This window comes from Gymnodraco acuticeps, unplaced genomic scaffold, assembly GCF_902827175.1.
Source record: "Gymnodraco acuticeps unplaced genomic scaffold, fGymAcu1.1, whole genome shotgun sequence".
Taxonomy (NCBI): Eukaryota; Metazoa; Chordata; class Actinopteri; order Perciformes; family Bathydraconidae; genus Gymnodraco; species Gymnodraco acuticeps.
The window spans coordinates 3,647,665-3,665,814 of NW_022989810.1; positions in this window are offsets into that span (position 1 = coordinate 3,647,665).

Here is an 18,150-nt window from a genome sequence, read left to right on the forward strand (position 1 = left end):
CATGACACCATGGTAATGGATGTTATTATGATGGATTTGATATTAACGAGGCGGCAGTTAGCAGCTAGCGGCTAGCTAGTAATTATGCTAATGTGTACATCAATTGTTATGTACTTATATTACGCTGTAACAGGATCTAGTGATATCCAACAGCTTCATTTAGCATGAAAGAGTTATTGCACCGTATATATATATATATATACACAGTGCAATATGCTTCTTAGTGCAATAATAAGCTACAGCGACGTTAATCTAACGTCGGTAATATTAACTTATAACATTTACGGTACAAGATTTAATCATACAGCCCATGTAGTATAATATTTTACAAATGATGAATTACAGCAAACATGTGCAATATATCCATTATTACAGCTCCGTGGGCAGTAAGGCAATATGGGTCCGTTTTTATTGTGCATCCATGGGTAAAGAGAAACTCATGTAGTGCTGAACACGTAACTTGAACGTGCCGGGCGGCGCGGTCCCGTGGGTTAGATGCGCGTTCATAATGCAGAGGGAAATAACTCTCAGAATAACGTTATTAGCACATTTTTACAACTTGAGGAACGAATGTTTTTAATAAGGGCTATACAAGTGTTCATACTGGGTTGTATATTTAGTTTTTTTTAAATTATCCAACGAGTTACAAACCACTCTTTCCCCATGTAAGTCAATGGGAAAAAGTGTTTCCGGGCCCAGCAACCTAAAGGAAGTGTAGTACCGCCGTTTGGCCACCACGAATATTCTCATCAGACTCCGGCGCACTTACTGGGGGCTTGGTGTGTATCTGTTTCCGGTTATTTCAATTTGAAATTCAGTTCCTGACGGACGCCAAAAAAGCCAGAGATTGTAGAAATAAACAAATAAATAAAAACAAGGATAATTGTGTGTTATTGTCGAGTAAATAACAGTGTGTTATTTAGAAAAGAATAACAAATTAGAAAGAAAAAAAGATTGAAAAAATACAGATTTCAGTATTCTGAGGCTCTGAGCCCCATTTATTTTCCTCACGGATGGCAAAAAAAGTCAGACATTATACGATTTTAAATACAAACAATAATTGTGGATTGATAATGAGTAAGAACATGTTTTTATGAACCACACAGCTTCCGGTCTTCCAAGACCCGACCGGACAAAAAGACGTGGTGCAGGCACGAAACAAACTACCAATAGAAATACATTGCTTTTAAAATCGTTGTGTGACACGAAAAAAAGGGGAATATCGTGTCGGTGAACACAAATCAATAGATGAAATGTCGTGACTATAACACAACATGTCGTGAGACTGGGTTGTGTGAGCAGCAGTTGAAATGTTTGTAGAATTTATGCTAACAGGTAGGCCTACTCTGCTGTTTAGAATGTTTGTTTAGTCTTGTTTATTTGTATTTAGTGCTTAATGTGACAACGCCTCATGACTGCGTGTTTTGTTTGTATTTCAGTTTTACAAAATGAAAATGGAAATTAATCAGTAAACATCCGAAACTGACCTGCTGTCTCCTGGGCCCAGGAGTTCAACACAGGATTGGGATCCGTTTGATCCCAAAAAACTGGATTATCCTGATCCCACCAGAGGGGTGGATTTCCAGTGGATTACCAGAGCAAAATGTACTGTCCAATTTATTTTAAAATATGTTTCAATTTAAATTAGATGGCAAAGTTTGTGAACTGAAATAATACACCATTTTTAGCCTTCATGGGAAATACATTGTATTTTTTCCATTTTTGCTCACGTTTGTGGTGGCCTATTTTCTTTTCAACCAAATGTCGATGACATAAATGTTTATGCTCATAAAAGTATCACAGCAAAGATTGTCAATCACAAATGTAATTTAGATTAAAGTAAAAATATCTTCAACAAAAAAAAGTCCATCATCTGTCATCACCTTTCAAATAAAAAAATATAATTAGACATTATAGATGTCTCTGCAATGTGGTCTCTTGTCTTCCTTGTAGTATTTTTCATATCCACTAGATGGCGCTCGGTAGGATTAAAGCACTGATATTCAGGATCTAGTCATCTTGAAAAGTCATAATCTGGATCAGGGTGATCCTATCCTGAATTGCTTTGAACTCCAGGGACAACATTTGGCCGATTTGTCTGATCCTGGATCACAAAAAATGGGATTTCAAAATCTGATCGGATCTGATTGAGATTAAAAGTTTTGAACTCCTGGGCCCTGGGTGTTTAATCCTGATCTTGTTAAATTATCTGGCAAACCTGCCATTTTAGATTATTTTTGTTAGAGCAGAATAATTGTATACATCCTGTTTATATGCAAATTCTTGTATCTGAGGATATCCAACCCAGTCTCACATCTAAACGTGTAATAACTACTTTGGTCCACAACTTGGGACGTTGAAATTGTAGGATCCCTAAGTTTTGTTCACCATTAATTTCCAATGGCTAGCGTCTATGTCACGTGATCTTCAAATGTCTCCCTGCAGAAAAAAAAAACATGGCCGACCTTCATTTTTCATTTTTAGTGTTGGTCCACAGCGCAAACGTATTAGTTTAACAAAATCCGCATCTAAAATTGTAGCACAGATACGTTATTTTCCCCTGTGCAATTCTCCAACCCAGTCTCACATCTCACATCACATCGTCATAAACAAATACCGGAAACAGACGTAGGCAAGATCCTTAGCTCGGTGATTGGATGGTTTAGCACGTTGGGAAATGGTGTTTACGCGAAATGTGAAATCCAAAAACAGTTTTTTAAAAATAAAATAATACTTTATTGCGTGTGTGCTTGCTTTTCTCTTTGAAAGTCATCACATAACGGCATTGTAATACACGGTTCGGCTGCATTGAATATTACATATCTGCCGTAGATCTCTATCTATAGAGCCCTGATGAGAAGACTTCTAGACAAACAGGAATAACTGCCGCCAAAACTGAATATGTAACGTGGATCATAAATATATCAGCAATTAAACAACATCTTACATTTATTTTCACACAATACGTCTCCTTGCAGTATCAACACTAATTCGGCTGACTTTTATATTTGATCCAATTGGTAGATAGGCTGTATTTACACCATAAAGGTGCACAGCTGATATAAAGGGACACCTAGTGGTTAAAGCATGTTATTGAATTTCATTATTAGATATTAATAGGATCCCTATAAAGTATATTCATTACTCGTTATTCTCTACTAATAGTTAATTAAAGACTGTATGTAATGACTATTTTGCACATCCCTTTCAAGATTTCAAGATTTTCTAAGGTTTATTGACATATCATATTACACACAACTACGGTGTAGTTATGCAATGAATGCAAAACTTGGGTCGCAGGTTCCTCAACAGTGCATTACAAGACATCCATCAATATGTGTGTATACCTGGGTTGAGACTGGGTTGGGATATCACCTGTCTAGGAAAAGTGGGAATCTGATACTGTAGCAGAGAAAATCATTTTCTATGAGGGGCCGTACAGGCCGTAATTCATACTGGTCCTCTCACGCACATACATTCTCCTTATACATACATACATTTTCACTCTTACACACATATATTCTCCTTTTACATACATACATTTTCACTCTTACACACATATATTCTCCTTTTACATACATACATTTTCACTCTTACACACATATATCCTTTTTTACATACATACATTTTCACTCTTACACACATACATTCTCAGACATGCATATATTATTTATAATATTAAATGTAAACATTGAATGAATGTGCATGAGAGCAAAATGTATAAATATGAGAATTAAAATATATGAATATGAGAACAAAATGCATGAATTTGTGAGTGACAATATATGAATGTGTGCATTGAAATATGATAATATGAGAGCAACATGTATGAATGTGTGAGTGTAAATATGTGTGAGAATGAAAATGTATGTATGTAAAAGGAGAATATATGTGTGTAAGAGTGAACATATATGTATGTATAAGGAGAATATATGTGCGTGAGAGGACCAGTATGAATTACGGCCTGTACGGCCCCTCATAATTTGATGATGACAGAAAGATTGACAGTCATATAAAACTGTTTTTATAAGAGTTCTCTGAAATGGATCTATCAGGAAACAAATATGTAGGACTCAATTTTGTGAATAGAAATTAGGCTAAGTTTAAAAACATTCTACCATGATAATGAGACTATCATTACGAGCTAAAAAAAAATATATATATATGTATATTTAATGTTTTTGTTTTCGATTTGCCTAAAACAATTTTTTTAATGGCTTTTTTTTAATCTCCATATAACTAAACCATGTTTTCTAACTGTATTATGCAACTTAGTTTATTAAAATATACAGATAATACACTTTATATTAGCATATAATAACATATTTTAAAAATACATATCCCAAAAAGTACTGTATTATTATATTTTCTATTGTAGCATTGCTGGTCGTGTGAGGTGTTAGTGTATAATCAGACCACATGTTTCTAGTGTATGTTGTGCGTGTTGTGTTTTACAGGCAGTTGCCACTACACAGGTCCTCCATATGATGACTGCATGTTTGGTCTATTTTAACCACTGTTGACAGGAGAGTATAAAATGACTCCCTGTCATGCAGACAGAGTAAACGACATTACACTCACATCAGCATAATACATAGTAGGGATGCATGAAGTGTGTTTCCGTTCATAATCTGTATGTTTATGTGGAAGATATTTAGGGATAGAGAGAAAGGGGGTAAACATGTTTTAGTTTGCGGTAAAACATGATGCATGATCAGATTTATTTTACATACTGCAACTTAATGAATTATTTATCCTGGTCATATTGCATATTTAAAGCCAGTCAGAGAATACGTCAATGATGAGATAAACTAAAGTGACACAGAAGGATCCTTCTTTGAGGTTGTAAGAAAACTCTCTGCTGGCTTGAAGCCATCTCTCTTTGGATACTCTAATGGAAGGTGTTTACTGCCCCAACACTTACTCTTAACCCTACCGTAACGTCACTCGCCATGGTTTATAATAATTTAATCCAACAATAAATCATTTAAAAGTGACCATTCTGCATCCAATCCACCAGTCTCAAGAACCACAATGGATTTTTGGACTGTTGAGTATGTCCAGTGAGCTCACCTCTCATACAACAGTGCATTTCACACACAAATCCACATACTCACATTTGGAACATACTTCATACTCAATATAACGTCATACTTAAAATGATATGTGAGTATGCGATAACACAGCCCGAGTTAACTATCTAGTTAAGCTACCATGCAAACATTAGCTATTTAGAATTAAACATGTTTTCAGTTTAGATCTATTTAAGAATTTAAGTAATTCTTGTTTTTAGTCAAGCTGATATTAAAGGGCCCATGTCATGCTTTTCCGGTTATTACCCGTCCCCTTGTGTGTTATGTAGCTTTTTATGCATGTAAACGGTCTGCAGAGTCAAACCCTCAAAGTACACCCTGTAACGAGTACAACTCTAACACAGAGAAGACCTGTCTATGCTGCCCCAGAACGCCTCTTTGGAGATTACTCATTTTCCATTGTTTACTTCCTGGGTACTGTGACGTGTGAATGCCCAGAGGCCACACCCTCTGCCAGCATTTCACGAAACAAAGCTTCACAAACCTTTCAGCGATTCATGCCGGATATGTACAGTGTAGGGCACTGAAGAACGATGCTGTTCCTACTTTGTTTGGACCAGCAGGAGATTCGGGTACACAACCTGTAAGTATTCATTGTTGTTTGTGTATTTATGATGTTTAAATCAAACAAGGTAGGCCTATCTACCACGACTGTTTAAATGGGTAAACGTTTTTCGGGCTGCTAAGTTGGGATCGTGGAGAAATGCTCTCCGCAGACCCATTCTCACAGCGTTATAAACCTTTTTCTTACTCAATATCAAGCCACACTTATTGTTTTTACTTTTGCTGTGAGTGTTTGTGTGTGCTAAGGATGAGTTTCGCTTGTTCTCGCTGTATCACCGACCCGGAAGCCTGTCCGCTCTTCGCAGCAACGAGCCTCTCAACGTCCCGACCAATCAGAGCACACTGGGCTCACAGGAAGGGGGGGGCAGGATCTCCAACAAGCCGTGTAGGACAGAGAGTTAATACACATACTTTACAGGGATGCTGTATGAGAAACCAATGTGAGTTTGGAAAATTGCACGGTATACATTTATTTTAGTAGACCTCAACAATGGAATTATGATCAGAAGAAATGGCCATGAAATGGGACCTTTAAATTAAAAAACTTCTCCATCCAACTCGTCCTGAGTTTTCCCTTGTTGCAATATCTGAAATAAAGAGCTGATGCAATCAGTCAAATTTAACCGGCAATGAAGCAATGATTAATAATCTGTCCGAAACTGCTACACAAAACACACTATGCAACAAAAAATGTATTACCTTTCCTAAAGTCTCAGAATTACAAATTCCAACACATTTTCAGCCTCCACTTTAACATGCCATTGTAGACAAAATAACAGTGGCTGAGGACAAAGCCAACCTGTGGGTGCTAGAGGATAAGTAAAGGATCAACAAGGTCACCAAGGTTCATCCTCTGGAGACCATGAATGTCTCAAACGGTCATGAGAATCCATTCAATAGTTGCCTGAATATTTCAACCAGGACCAAATTGGTGGACCAGCAGAAAGCCTTTGGTTTGAACTAAAATCGCTCTTCAGATAATTGTAATGGTCTTGCAAAAGCCAACAGAACTGAGATATGAAATGTTTATCTTCAGTTATTTTATTCTATGTTACTGGAATAATGCAGACATAGTGGGCATCAAGCCAAGAAAAGTCATTGTGACTGGCTGTCATGTATCTTCCTGGTTGTTCCTCTGGCCCTTTGACCCCCCTTTTGTCAATGTCTTTCCCCGAAACAGATCCATTTCTTGGCCCTAACGCAAGACATGGCTTTCAAAAACCAGCTGCTTGATATACATATCCTTTCTGAACACCACTAATAGCAGCCTTAGAGCTTTTTATTTATATACTCGACTGCAAATTCTCAAACTGATGAAATATACGATAATCTCCATGTTCAGGAAGACATTACCATTTAAAGTGTTTTACTTTTATCCAGCCCCTAATCCTACGTGAATCACTAGGATGTAATACATAGTATACAATTATTTTCTTTTTATCTAAATCATCATAGGTATTTAATTAGCCTTACATTTACAACTTGGACAAAATAAGAATAAATGGGATCCAACCATTTTGGAGAGTGGTTGTTATGATCTCTGTAAGATCGCGGAAAAAGGTAGGACCCAAATGCAGACTATAAGGTTTGGAAACAAAAATCAAGCTTTATTGCAAAGCTGATAACAAAACATGGCATGAAATCAAAACGGTAGCACAGGAAAACAATAACACAAAACTGACCGTGAAAAACATGGAGGAAGACCGGAGAGACAAACATGAAGCGTGACGTGAAGGGAAGACAAACAAACAATGAACCAACAGGGGAACACAGGAAGAGACAAGACTAAATACAGGGAGGGGTAATCAAGGAACAAGAAACAGCTGGGTAAAGGAGGGAGAAACACAAGGGCAACAGGTGAACACAATCAGACAATTAGACACACCAGGGAAAAACACAGGAAGGCAGACAAGAGACCTGGGCCCTTTCTCATTTAATCAAATCCCCCTCCTCGACTCCTCGGTCCTCCGGTAGTGACCCGGAAATGAATTTTAGCGCGCCATGTTGAAGGACATCTCATTTCTCTAAATGCACTTCGAGGACCGAGGATCGAGCGTCGAGGAGGCTCTCTGGAGGAGCTATGACCGAGGATACACTGATGGGTCCTCCACGGCTCCTCCACGGCTCCTTCGTGGATGCATTTCAGGGAACAGAGATATTTCAAAGAGTCGTGACGCACGACCGGACTTATCTCAGCCAATGACAGCTCTGCATGCATCCCCTGGATATTATTTTATTAACTGCTCTCATCGCAACGCGATGTTTACAGAGAGAACAGCTGTGAGGTCCGTGCAGAAAGCAGAGCAGTGTGTATAATATATATCACTCAGTATAACAGGCCTACATTACTCTCTGTATTTGCTGTAGTTTAGTAGATATCTACAAACAAAGAGTCGATATTTTTCTAAAACCATTTAGTGCTTCACATAATAAAATACACAACGGCTGTAGCCTGATTATATGCTTTAGGAGCTGTAGGTGCGTGTGGTACAGTGTGTGGTGTGTGTGTGTGTGTGTGTGTGTGTGTGTGTGTGTGTGTGTGTGTGTGTGTGTGTGTGTGTGTGTGTGTGTGTGTGTGTGTGTGGTGTGTGTGTGTGTGTGTGTGTGTGTGTGTGTGTGTGTGTGTGTGTGTGTGTGTGTGTGTGTGTGTGTGTGTTGTGTGTGTGTGTGTGTGTGTGTGGTACAGTGTGTAGGTGTATGTGTTGTACAGTGCGTTGATGCAGCCCACAGACAGGTCTCAGTTGGTTTGGTGTCCTCTGCTTACTTTTAATACTTGTAAATAAAACTTTTGGCCCGTAATTTATTTCCCTCATTGTAGCGACCAGAGAGGGGGGGGGGGGTATATCCAGTCTCTGATAGTGTTATGTTATTATGAGAGTGCTCTGTTTGATTCTGAAATAGTATATTTCTATAAATATATTCAAAGTAAATATATAAGTGGTCATGAACACATCTGTCCATCCAACCCAGTCTCATGGCATTTCGTGTTCACCAACACCATTTTTAATCTATTGATTCGTGTTCACCAACACCATTTTCCCCTTTTTTTTCGTGTTGCACAGCACGATTTTAAAAGCAATGTATTTCTACTGGTAATGTGTTTCGTGCCTGCAGCACTTACTTTTCTCCGGTCGGGTCGTGGAAGACCGGAAGCTGTGTGGTTCATAAAAACATGTTCTTACTCAATATCAAGCCACAATTATTGCTTTTATTTTAAATCGTATAATTTCGGACTTTTGTTTCCGTCTGTGAGGAAAATAAATGGGGCTCAGAGCCTCAGAATACTGAAATCTGTATTTTTTAAATCTTTTTTTCCTTCTAATTTGTTATTCTTTTCAAAATAACACACTGTTATTTACTCACCAATAACACACAATTATCCTTGCTTTTATTTATTGGTTTAATTCCATAATCTCTGGCTTTTTTGGCGTCCGTCAGGAACTGAATTTCAAAATAAAAATAACCGGAAACAGACGTAGGCATTTCGAGCGATTACCCAAGATCCTCAGCTATGGTTTAAGCTCGCTTATTGGATGTTTTAGCCGCAATGCATGCTGGGATTTGGTGTTTATATGATATGAAATCCGGAAAACATTAAAAAAGATTAAAATAATACTTAATTCCGAGTGTTCTTGCTTTTCTCTTTGAAAGTCATCACATAACGGCATTGTAATACACGGTTCGGCTGCATTACATATTACAGATCTGCCGTAGTTATTTATTTATAGAGCCCTGATGAGAAGACCTTTGGAAAAACTGAAGAAATGCCGCCGAAACTGAATACTTGATCATAAATATATCAACAATTAAACAACATCTTCAATTTCTCTTCACACAATACGTCTCCTTGCAGTATCAACACTAATTCGGCTGACTTTTACATTTGATCTAATTCATAGATAGGTTATATTTACACCATAACGGTGCACAGCTGATATAAAAGGACTCAGTAAATACTGAGTCTGAAATAGTATAGCAATATGCTGTAAAATGATGTGAAAGCATGAATAAAACTACACATCTTCAGATGTTGTACATACATAAGTGTCCTACACTAATAATACAAAGTTATTATGGCTGTGTGTACCTTGTGTGCACCGCCTAGTGGTTAAAGCACGTTATTGAATTATTGTTTTTATGTGTTATATTTGATAAAAAAATATTAAGAGTACATACTTTCATAGGGGGAAAGTAGAAGGTCTGTGATAGAAATATAGAATATAAAAAATCAAGAAGATACTATAAGTGATCTCTACAATAAAACAGTTTAGTGCAGGATGTACAAAGGTATTAATAGGAGGATGTGCAAAAGAGAAAAACGAATTAACCTTTATTTAAACATTAAATAATACTTTAGATTAAGGTATTCTTTTAAATAAGAAAAACACTTTGGGGGTATCTATCTACAGATAAATATTAAGCCTGACAAAGTACTTAACATAATTGCTTTCCTGCAATGTTAACTATGTTGAAGCACTTATTTTAACTGATATTATACATATGAATTATACTCTTATGTATGTAGATAGTATAAGAAATGTGCAGAATATGACAGTTTAATGGTGGAGGTACACACATATTGATAGATGTCTTGTAATGCACTGTTGAGGAACCTGTGACCTAAGATTTTCATTCATTGCATACACCGTAGTTGTGTATGATTATGTCATATTTATATTTCACATCATTAATCAGAATCTGCAAAGTAACTAAAATAAGTGTAGTGGAGTAAAAATACCAGGTTAACCTCTGAATTGTAGTTGAGTAGAATTACAAAGTAACAATGAGCTGCGTGGGTATATATTAATGCTGCGCATTATGGACACAAGCGATTTTCACCCATTTATTAATTATATGTTTTACATTTGATAACACCAATGTGTTTAATACTGGCAACTTCTAATTGTGGGAAAAACGAAAACGTTCAGTAGAGACGTCCCATAGAACATTTTGCGAAACACAATAGCCAGCGTGTAGTTCTGGGGGGGCGTTCGATTCCAGTTTTGGATAGTCTGGCGTGGTTTCGTTCCATTTCACACAGCTGTTTGACGCTCGTTGAAACCTTGGCGCACTGCCACTCCAACATCCAATCCCAGAGTTTGAAGATTAATCACTGGGACTGTAGTCCTAAACGATAGCTGGGGATTATGGGTAGTGTAGTGTCATCGGCCATCCTAAACTCAGAAATGTTGACAATCGCAATGATGCTCGAAATGTCCCTTACAGGCCTACGTCTGTTTCCGGTTATTTTTATTTTGAAATTCAGTTCCTGACGGACGCCAAAAAAGCCCGAGATTATGGAATTAAACCAATAAATAAAAGCAAGGATAATTGTGTGTTATTGGTGAGTAAATAACAGTGTGTTATTTTGAAAAGAATAACAAATTAGAAGGAAATTTTTTTTTTAAAAATACAGATTTCAGTATTCTGAGGCTCTGAGCCCCATTTTTTTTTTTTTATTTAACAACAAAAGTCCAAAATTATACGATTTAAAATAAAAGCAGTAATTGTGGCTTGATATTGAGGAAGAACATGTTTTTATGAACCACACAGCTTCCGGTCTTCCACGACCCGACCTGAGAAAAAGAAGTGCTGCAGGCACGAAACACATTACCAGTAGAAATACATTGCTTTTAAAATCGTGCTGTGCAACACGAAAAAAAGGGGGAAATCGTGTTGGTGAACACGAATCAATAGATTAAAAATCGTGTTGGTGAACACGAAATGCCATGAGACTGGGTTGGTCCATCAGACAAAGGGCTGCTGTACCTCCTGTCATCATTAATGGACGTCTCTTTAAAATGACCGCTCAGAGGAGAGGAGTTCTCATTTCTCTAACCGCCTGCTGCTTCCCCTCCTCTCTCCTCGGTTCCCCTCCTCGGCTCGCATCTCCTGTGGGCGGGACTAAGTCTTGAGGATAGGAGTCGAGGAGGGGAGTTAGAGATATGAGAAAGGGCCAAGGAGAACAGAACCACCAAACAACACCCATAACAAGACATACAAAACTAAACACATGACAAAACATTAGGATTGTGACAGTGGTTCAGCTGCTACCCCCACATGACGTCTGTTGGGTAAACTGCAATATTCTTCTCTAAGAGACAATTGAAACCATTTTAGGCTATCTCATCAGTTGCCGAGGTATTAGGACCCAGATGGTAGAGCAGATATAAAAGCAAGGTAATTTCATACAAGGGGATTGTGAAAGGAATAGACACCTCTCCTAAAATCAAACCGATATAAGGCTATCCTCTTTCTCCCCAATGAGATGATCCTCGTAAACTTGTATCATTTCCCTAAAAGCAAATTTCATTACTTTCCAATCAAATATGATTGGTAGGAGGAGAGTCTCGCAAGCGGGGAGAAATGTATGTGCAGGAAAGATTGATTTTCTTTTGTAAGCTGCAATGCAACTAAATGAGGTTCCCTGAGATTGAGTGCAGATTTGATTACTACTGTTTAATACAATTCTTACACACAGACACACAAAATGTATAGAACGTACACATAGACAGGTGTCATACCTTATACTCAAGATGCAGGTTTTGAGGAGTTTAATAAACAAGCAAACACTACTACACCTTTTAATTCTTAAGTCATTTTCTTTCTATCATGCCATCAATTTACAAAACACTCAAAGGGAGACTTTTGTAATGCTCTTTGTCAAGGCCCATATGCTGACCCCTGTTGTGAATTGAATGGGCTTTTTCAATGGTTATCAGCCTCATAAAAATGGTCAGAATGGGCCTACTACACAATACTAGTAGGTGGAGAAGGCAGTTATCATCTATTCATATTGCTGATCATGGATATGATCACAAGACAATGGTTGGGCCATTTGGGTTTAAATTCATTACCCAAGAACACTTGGAAAACTCTAACCTACATCGATTACATTTTTTAAATATCTCCTGACCTATCATGCTATTTTTAGGCATATTATGGGTCTCAGACCTATACAAATATATAAAAAACATGTCTATGATGTGTGCTCAAAATACCAAACAGATCATGCATTTTAGACATCCCTCATATCCCTCTGTGTCAGCCCTGTTAGAGAAGTGCTGATTCTGGGTCCTTAGCTTGAAAAAAATAGGATAGGAGACATTTAAGTATGCAAATAAAGTGGCTTTCATTTAAAGTGGTTGTCAACAATGTGTGTTTAGAGGTAAACTAATTTTCAGGAAATCTGATTTGTTATAAATATTAAAACATGAACACAATACTGAGCACTCTTTGGAATACAATGCAGTTACTGTTGATGGAAGCTTTTGCATCAGGGTGACTACTGCTTCAAATTGGTATCAATTGGTATCGTATGTTGGCTTTGCATTTGTAATGGTATTTAAAGATTCTGAAATGTTCCAACGGAGAAGCTAGTATTGTATATAGTAGTTTTATAGTAAACACGTAAACTTCGAACTGCATGATACCCAGATCTGGCTGACTATTATGCCCTTATTCCTGCAGTCTGTTTAACCCCACAATACACACACATGTACTACACTTTGAGCCTTGGACTGCTCTCAGAGCCTCCTCTGTGCCGTGAGACCGTTGAGCCCCTCACAGTCATGTGTGAGACTGAGGCGGCATTGAGCTCCTCAGGCTCTGAGGTGGTTGTGTGGAGCTGGGTTCACAGGGGTCAGTCTGAGGATGTGAGCTGTTGGTATTGCAAAGCCGCGCTGCTGCCAAAGTGAGACGATAGACTTTTAAGAAGTCTAGAAAAACTAAAAAATGTTTTGAAAGTCAGACATCTTTTTCTTTCTCTCTTCAGGATCTAACTGTAGCATAAAACATTTTGATGTATATATCCAGTAGGAGATTCTGTCGAGTTTATGTTGGCTCAGTAGAATATTTGACACTGAAATATGAAAATATGAAATATTGCAGGTATGACAGAATTTATTCCAAGCAGGAAAAGAAGGTGCAACTCGTAAATTAGTTTATCTATGTGTGTAGCCTCATGATTACATTACATTACATTACATTGCATTTAGCTGACGCTTTTATCCAAAGCGACTTACAATAAGTACATTCGACCAGGAAGACACAACCTTGAAGAAAACAGAATCATATAAGTACATCAGGTTTCATAGAGCCAAACATTTCAAGTGCTACTCAACTGGCTTTAGGTAAGCCAGTCCTTTATTAGTATAAAAGTGCTTCGTTAATAGATCGTTGTGATATAAGTGCAAAACATGCATACAATGTGAGTGAATATATGCACTTGAGAGAGTGTGTGTATGTGGGATTCTGGATGTGTCCCAACCTCCTCATCCACTCCTCAGGACTTGTCTGGTCACAGAACAGTGATTCATTGTCTGACAGCTGTTTTATTTTCTGTGTGCCGGCCAGAGATGGGGTCGTTACTAAAAAAAAGTAATATATTACATATTACATATTACTTTTTAAAAAAGTAATATATTACACTACTTCGTTACTCTCTACATAAAGTAACTCGTTACTTTACTCGTTACTTTACTCGCAGGGCCGGCACGCCCCTACAGGCAGATCACGCAGACTGCGGCGCACCTACAGTGTAAGCGCGCCACAGTTTTGCCTCTGCGAGACTCCACTTGCACCCCCAATTACTATTGCATTAAGGAAGACATAACACAAGTCTTTCTTTTTATATCATGGACATCCGGTTTCACTATGAGTGGTAGCATTTTCGAGAGCTCCCGCTTTGGAGGTTATTCCTCACGATTTTTTACATATTTCATCCTCCTGATAATATGGATTATGGACTCCTACCTCAACTCATCAATGAGGCAACATCACTTAGAGAAGGAGAGTAATGAAAGCAGGGATAAAATGAACCACAATGACTTTTACCTTCTCAACGGCTGGGAAAGGAAACACCTCGCTTTTGGAAGTGCAAGCATTCATGCATTATTAACTGCAAACCCGACGCGAAAGTACTTACCCCCGTCAGGCAAACTAGACCGAAGAAGTATGATCGTCTTGATCTTATTGTTAGCGGGAGATATCCATCTGAATCCGGGCCCGGTGCAGACAAGAAGCCAGTCCTGCAGGCTCGTGGAGCTATCATCACAACTAGCACCTCTTCCGCTGCAACAACAACTACGCGACGACAACAGAAACCGTGGAGACAGCGGAGACCGAGGAATTAACGGAGACTTCGTCATTCCCCCGGGGACGCCTCTGCAGACAGACACGCATGAGGCAGTGACAAGAGGCAGTGACGAGAGGAAGAGACCCGAGATACTCAATGATTTGGCCCCCCTAAGAACAACCAGGGTAAAAAATCGCGCTGAGCCGTGGATGCACTCCGGCATACTGACCGCCATGAAAACCAGAGACAAAAAATGCTCTGAGTTTCATAAAAGTCAGTCAATGCTTTCCAAAAGCACGAGCAGTGAACTCCAGGCCCACGTGACTGAACTCAAAATTGAAAGAAACAGACTAAGAAATGACGTAAGCTCCATGATCAAAACTGCCAAAAAGAATTTCATCAATGTCAAAACTGAGGAAAACAAAAATAAACCCCGTGAACTTTGGAAATTACTCAATAACCAGCTTGGCTGCAGTAAAAAACTCAAAACGAGATTTTCTAACTTAAACATGAAGACAGATAACAGGCTCATCACAGACAAACTGGATGTGGCCAAGTACTTGAACATTTTTTTCACAAACATAGCCACAACTCTTGTAAATAAATTACCCTCCCACTCAGGGCTTTTTGGAGTAGATCACATCATGACCTACTACAAAAACCTAGGGGTACGCAAAGATGATTTCAGTCTAGCAAGGGTAACAACAGCAGAGGTACTCATTAAACTGAGCGCCCTCCAACCTAACAAGGCCACTGGCCACGACAATATCCCCTCCAAATTCCTCAGAGACTCAGCAACCGCCATCTCACCAGTCATAGCTCACATAATTAACCTCTCCATAAAACAGGGAAAAGTACCCAAAGACTTCAAAATTGCAAGAGTAACCCCCCTGCACAAAAAGGGCAGCAAATTGGACCCAGGCAACTATCGCCCTGTTTCTATACTTACCTCCATCTCGAAAGTCAAAAATAGTATCGGTAAACTATCGGTGAGCTGGATGCAATCCTACCTGGAGGGGAGAGAACAGATGGTGGAGGTAAACGGTACTCTGTCCCCCCCCTCCCAGTGAGCTGTGGTGTTCCACAAGGAAGCATATTAGGTCCGTTACTGTTCCTAATTTATGTAAATGACATGTCATCAGCCTGTGACTGCAACTTGTTCCTGTTCGCGGACGACTCAGCCCTGCTGGTCTCTGACAGGAGCAGGTTGCAGGTTGAAAAAACCCTCAGCTCCGAGCTCGGCAGAATCTGCACCTGGCTCGCCGATAATACATTATCATTACACCTGGGTAAAACAGAATCCATTCTCTTCGGTTCGAAACATAATCTCAGCAAATCCGACGACTTCTCAGTTGCAGTGGGCGACATTATTGTCACAAGTAAGAAGGAAATTACATACCTAGGATCTATTCTTGAGGCAAACCTCTCCTGTGACAAAATGGCATCCAATGTAATAAAAAAAGTCAATCAAAGAACTAAATTCCTATACCGGATCTCCTCTCTGGTAAACAAAAACACCCTGAAAACTCTGGCAGGAGCACTCATTCAAGGGTACTATGACTATGCTTGCACGTCATGGTACCATAGCACCTCCAAGGTGCTAAAAATAAAACTTCAAACATCGCAAAATAAACTGGTCAGACTACTGCTTGACCTCTCATCTAGAACCCACCTCACCTCTGCCCACTTTGACAACCTAGGATGGCTTAGAGTAGACGACAGAGTACAGCTACTTGCAATGGGCCTGGTCTACAAGATCCACTACACCTCTATGGTACCCATGTACATGTCAAAATTCTTCCCAAAGGTCAAGGAATACCATGATCATAACACCAGAGGGAGCTCCACAAATCATGTGAAACCCAGATTTGGCACAAAAAAGGGGGAATACACGTTTCGCAATTATGCCACATCAAGGTGGAACGCTCTTCCCACAACTGTAAAGGAAAGTAAAACTATACTTACCTTCAAAACCTCTCTTAAAGAGCACCTTCGGGGGAGAGCATTGCAAAACTGGCCCCGGTAATGGTACAAATCTCAACCTGTCGTTCAATGGACAGCTTCCCCCCCCATCTATGTATATACTCGCATTTTAGACTCTGTTACTAACTGTATATCTGTAGACTTGGTATGTCTTAAATGTCCGGTTAGGATGTATTAGAACAAAATCTAAAATGAAAATTGTAAATAAGCAATCTGTATGTAAAAAACCACCTGTATGTAAATTGTAAATAAGCCATCTGTATGTCTTATATGTCTTATATGTCTTATATGTCTTAAATGATATGATGAATTGGAAATGGGGGACCCTGATGTAAACAAGACGAAAGTATTTCTCTGGTCTGCATCCCCTTAACAATTGTATGTTTTGAGCTGTACTCTACTGTACCCAATATACAAGCTGTTAATAAACTTTTCAATCAATCAATCAATGCTCTAAAATAGGCTACCAGCCTACCACAACAAGCTAACAGTCTGTGAAACGTAAATACACTAATTAATGAAACCAGTTCAAGACGCATTATTCTTATCATTCTTTATGAGCGCATAACGGTAAGGTATCTAATTACTTATTTATTTAGTATTCCATAACTTAGTAACAGAGATGGTCAAACTAAAGTGGTAGAGACACGGCAGAATTCCTACAATGAAGCGGGACATTGAACTGTTCACCCGTGAGAGGGCGATCAACAAAAGAGAGCGAGCGGCCACATGGAGCGGCCCCGTTGAGGGAGTTTACCATGGATGTATAATAAGAACTGGATACAGCGTGGGAGGCGGGGCCTCATTCATTCCTATGAGAGCTGCTCATTAGCGCATGATGATAAAATGGCCCAACTTTTGAGAGAGTGAAACGTCACAGATTACCCAGCATGCCTGAGAAGTACCCGTATGTGCGCTCATAGAGCATGCGCAACTTTAACCAAAATGCTCATTCACATCAAGCGCGTCAATTTGCGTACACGTAACAGCACCGCGCGTTCATGACAGCATGGTAATAGTTTGTTGTTATCATGGATTTGATATGAACGAGGCGGCAGTTAGCAGCTAGCTAGTAATGATGCTAATGTACACATCAATCGTTATGTACTTATATTACGCTGTAACAGGATCTAGTGATATCCAACAGAGCTTCATTTAGAATGAAATAATTATTGCACTGTATATATATATATATTTATAGACAGTGCAATAAGCTTCTAAGTGCAATACGAAGCTACAGGGACGTTAATAATGTCGGTAACATTAACTTTATTTAATACAACATTTACGGTACAAGATTTAATCATACAGCCCATGTAGTATGATAATGAATTACAGCAAACATGTGCAATATATCCATTATTACAGCTCCGTGGGATGGCAGTAAGACGATATGGATCCGTTCTTATTGTGCATCCATGGGTAAAGATAAAC